Below are 4965 nucleotides of genomic sequence, written 5' to 3'. Positions count from 1 at the left end.
AGTAATGGTTGTTCTTGTATTAAATGCCATTTGTCAGTTAGTGTGTTTTTTCAAACATTGTAATGCGGTTGAAATTGCGCCACGAACGGTAAAAGCTTCTTGTGCGTTCTCTGTTTCTGTGTTAAAGCTGGTTTTCGATCCGCATAGTTAAATTCTGAGAGTATCTGTTTCACCATTTTCTTAGGGTAATGTCTAGAGATAAGGCGCGATTTAAGTTTTCTATGTTGTCTGTAAAAGTAACTCTTGAAGAGTTACTCCAGAAAGGCTCAAAGAAAAGACTCAAGAAACAGAAGAAATGTTCAGCAATATTACACTACTCACTAAACACTCAAACCGTTACGAGCGAGTTAGCTGAGTGTAGTCGCAGGCTAATGATTTGCGATAATTAAGGTTCAGGTGCTCGAAAGTTGTAGATTACAGTTCTCCCTGAAGCCAAAAGAGATACCGGTACGTTTCGTTTGTGAGGAAACGAAACAAAAGAATATATAGCTAAATGTGGTAAAGATAACAATCGAAGCAATCAAATAATTTTGGAGGATTTAAATCGAAAGGTAGATTCAATCAATTTTCAAAGTCTATGGAGAGGAAGAGTGACACAGGTGTTCGATTATTCAGGGTAAACCTTTTCACGTGATGTCGCTGTTTGTTCACGTGGTCGTCGATTCCTGGAGAAGTGAACGGTTTAATAACCTTGAATTTAGAGGGCGTTTCGTCGCTTAAAATATATACATCAACAGTGAGCTCATCCAAATTCAGTGGTTTTGGTAAGTGAGTTCATTAGTTCTTTAAAATTTTATTCGCCCGCTTCGTTCAAGAACATTGTGCCATATCTTTTAGGGCGCGTTCGATTGACGCCATTCCGGAATAAGAATACACGGAGTGATGATTTAAAACACCTTGTGTGGCGTTTTGCAGCAACAAGGATAATAAAGCTGTATTTAAAATAGCATTTTAGCAGATTTTTGACAATGTTAATATGAATCTACGCAAAAACGAAGGATTTCTAACTTCTATTCCATGTATTCCTATTCCGGAATACGTTCAATCGAACGCGCCCTGAGTTAATGCATCGCATGACTGATAAAATTGCTAGTTTCATCGAAATTTATAGTCAAGATTAGTCGTGATCGATCACCTGTAAACTCACTTTATGAATCCTAATTTGATGTCAAAAAGGTGCTTTCACTCGTGCATGGGCTGCTAAGCCTAACTTGGTGGAAGCACGCTTGAAGAGTGTGAAGACCGTCAACTCGGACAATCTGAAATAGGTTTGAGAGATGATTCACTTCCTTTCACGCTCGGAAAGTGCTTGTTCATAAAAAACGTCGAAGCGTATTAACATCTTTATGCATGCAACTCGCATCCTTAGCGATGTATCCGTCGAGATGTTTATAGTCATCAAGGTTATAGAGATGACAGCGATTTTCTGAGATTTGAATTCAAGATATTTTGCGTATGACAACTGTTTTGTACCTTACGAGGCAGTGTAAATATTACGAGCGGAGAACCAAAACAAATCTTATTTAAGCTTATAATTTCTGTAAGGCCTTCTATTACTTTTAAATACACAGCTTCTACGGCTTACCATTCATCTGATTACGATGGCCATGTTTTTATCGGAATACTGTCACATCTTACTAAGGTTGCGGGTTTTTTGAACTGAGCTTAATATACGCGCACTGTATATGGCTAGCAGAAAAACTGTAGCAAATTGTGGTAGATCAAGTTGTCTAACCACTCAAATTGTTTTTGAAGGATTGAAATCGGAAAATCGATGTCTCGCTTAATATTCACTTTTTAGTTCAACTCTAGCGAGCGGAAGTGTGATGAAGGTATTCGATATTCTGAGAATTCACGGGGTGTCAACTGTTTGTGTAGGTGGCCGTCGATTCCGGAAAATTGTAGTGGGCGTATCGAAGCACGAGGAGATATACCCAGAGCCTCAATAGAAGCCGGCTACGTTTATTCATCTTGCGTGTTTTTGCGATTATTCGCGACCAAAACGCTTTCTGCTAGCTAGTTTCAGGGTTATCGTCGTAAGAAAAGTGTGTCCCGCTTTTACGTTGGCTGTGTCACAAAGATGGCGGCCAAGCGTGGCCAGACTGAATTGTTTACATTTTTTCCTTAGCAAAGGTATTTCGAATAATTTTTACGTTTTCTTTTACTTCTATATATTGTTCTCTTATAAATAATTTTGTATTTTTACTAGCTCTTACATTGCTTTTAAATGAATGCGCTGAGTGTTTAAAATTCTGCATGCGACAGAGGCCTTCATATGGTACGCACCTTTCCAAACTTGAAAATATCAGCCTGATGTTTTCGATTCGAAAACCGTAACGCTGTCCTTTAATGTTATCAAGGTGTATTATTGGCAATTCATGTATTCAAATGCATGCAAATGATAGCAACTGTAATAGGAATGTGGCAGGTTCCAATCAAGTAATCCCTCAAAAACCCGGGAACTAACGTATTTTAAACCATCCGCTGCAATTGTGAGTAAGCTTTTCCTTCGTTTCGCCACGTTTATACCTGTATGTTCTAGCCTACTTTAATTTTTTTTTGCATTAAGCGCAAGCGAAAATTAAAATAACCTACTAAGCTTAGAGCACTTTAAAATCCGAAAGGAAGTGTTGTTTTTAACAACGCGCCACCCCGTGCTGACCTATTTTAGCGCACAGAATAACTTATCCTGATGCCCTTAAAATTTTACTTCGTTATTCGATATTCTAAAAGGTCTGTTCACATGATATCAACTGCTTTTTTCACGTGGTCGTCGATTTAGGGGAAACGAAGCGTTCCTATAATTCTCGTGAATTTTAGGGGGCGTATCTAAGCTTGAAGAGGTATACCGTATTTACTCCAATAAGCGCCGCGGCGAATATTTAATTTTCGCGTATTAAGTGCGGCGCTTGTTTGAAAATTGGACACCACACAGAAATATTTCCTTTTATTTTAACGGGTAATTTTCTATCTGTTCCGATACAGGAGCTCATGAAGGAAGCCTCGATTAGATACTTGGCCTAGCAGTCAACCCTTTCTCTAGTAGTTTTATTTATAGAACGTCTCCCTTGGGAGATTCAGCACGCCCACTGTTGTAAAACCCAATCAAAACAAAGCTATATCAGCGTCAAGGGAAGTGTGATATTTATTGAGGAAAGGGTGATTCAAGGAAGTAGAGGAGATAGAGCCTCCCCTAGATGAGCTCCAGACGGAGATTAACAGAAACGTCTTTTGATCGTCACCATTTGACTCTTACGTCTTTTCATTTAATGGGCGGCCATTGAAATGCAATCACTTTGAACTGAAGAACATAGGTTAGAGTTACTTTTTAGTGTTCGTTTAATCGATGTGAGCTATATGACCGGTAACCGGTCAAGGTGTTAAAAACACTAAATGACCGGCAGTCAAAACTTTTTCATGGATTGGGCCTAAAAAGCACTCTGGTTAGCCTAAACTAGCATTCCCGCTGTTAGCCTAAAAGACACTCAGGGTTAGGCTGAAAAGCGCTTCGGTAACTCTGTGGTTAGCATTCAAAAAATAGCAATAGTAAAATGATTTATTAAAAACTGAACCACGGATATCAGATTTCCAGCATTTTCATTGGCTCGCTGGACACAGGCTATCAGTTCATATACCTGCTGTACCTAATATGGTCAAGGAATGCGCTACGCGCCTTGTTGGCTCTCAATCTCAATCTCCAACGCGCCCTTGTGGAATAATTGTTAATCATACCTTAAAAACTCAGTTACCTGGCAACTGGCCTCACGGCTCAGTGGTCATGTCTATGGCTTGACGTGTGAGTGACCCGGGTGCGACTCTGTTTGAGGTCTCGTATTGTGATGTGTTTTTACGTTGCTTTATTTCTCAGAAACGTTTTTAGTTCTCAGTGCTTGACCAGTTTCCGGTGCAAAACCGTTTCAATAAAGCAACAATTACGAAAGATAAAATTCACCTACTGGTATTCCACCTCCCAAGTTCGTTGTTGGAAGAGATAAGAGATCCGCAGTCAAAACCTTGAAATTTCAACGAAAAAGGTCTTCGCGATAATGTGTATTTTTTATTTGTTTTCTTTACTCTGTCATCAGTTTTCACTGCATCTGTTTGCGCAGTATTAATGAGAAACGCATAAGCCACAGGAAACTAGAAATCTGATTGGTAAGCGAAGAGAGGGCTTTCAGCTCAATTACAAATGACATTGCACTCTGGAGCAGGTGGACTGACGTCAGGTTCACTGATTGGAGAGGAACATGCGGCTACAAATCACCAAATTCTGAACTGACAAGTGGCACACAGCCAGTCGAAACAAAATAATTTAACACTGTATCATAGAGACTCTTGTTCTTCGGCCATCGAAGTTAAAATTTAAAAAAACACACACGATGATAATAAACATTGTCAAGCAACTCGCATGCTGCACCATACATTTTCAAAAGTATCCGTTATATATTTAATTCCATTGAATGGTGAGAGTAAATCGTTTCAGTAGTTTCTATAAAGCTAACAAAATTTAACTACATCTCAATTAAAGTTTATTTTACTGCCTGGAAAAGCGCTTTATTCAGTTTTTTGGCTCCGATATAATGATATTTTTGGACTGGTTGACTGATATTTCAGTATGAAGTGAATGTCACCAAGACCAATATTCGGTAGTCTTGAAAACGAAGACCAGAAGACCGAAGTTCAAGATCTTCATTTTCGAGGTCTTTGTATTCGAGGTCTTCGTTTTCGAGGTCTTCGTTTGCGAGGCCTTTGTTTTCGAGGTCTTCGCTTTCGGGGTCTCCGGTCCTCGGTCTTCGTTTTCGGAGTCTTCGTTTTCGCTACTTCCACCAATATTCATATGCCTGAAGATCCCGCTTGAAGTTCTCCTTGGTGAAATGACAGATCCGAACAGACAATATAGCAGTCAAGTTTACAGGTTTGAGGAATCCATCCACGTTTTATTTCGCTGGTCATTTTCCGGAGATT

The 4965-nt window shown here is 39.4% G+C and overlaps 1 long non-coding RNA gene across 1 annotated transcript in view; it reads left to right on the top strand.

Moving 5' to 3' along the window:
* The first annotated feature begins 637 nt into the window (after positions 1-637).
* LOC137967292 (uncharacterized) overlaps positions 638-4965 on the top strand; it is a 19236-nt gene continuing 14908 nt past the window's right edge. The window contains exon 1 of the long non-coding RNA XR_011116516.1: positions 638-764. This is a non-coding gene — a long non-coding RNA (uncharacterized lncRNA). The remainder of the gene's footprint in view (positions 765-4965) is intronic.

Source organism: Montipora foliosa, chromosome 8 (genome assembly GCF_036669935.1).
Source record: "Montipora foliosa isolate CH-2021 chromosome 8, ASM3666993v2, whole genome shotgun sequence".
NCBI lineage: Eukaryota > Metazoa > Cnidaria > Anthozoa > Scleractinia > Acroporidae > Montipora > Montipora foliosa.
This window is presented reverse-complemented; position numbering and strand designations above follow the sequence as displayed.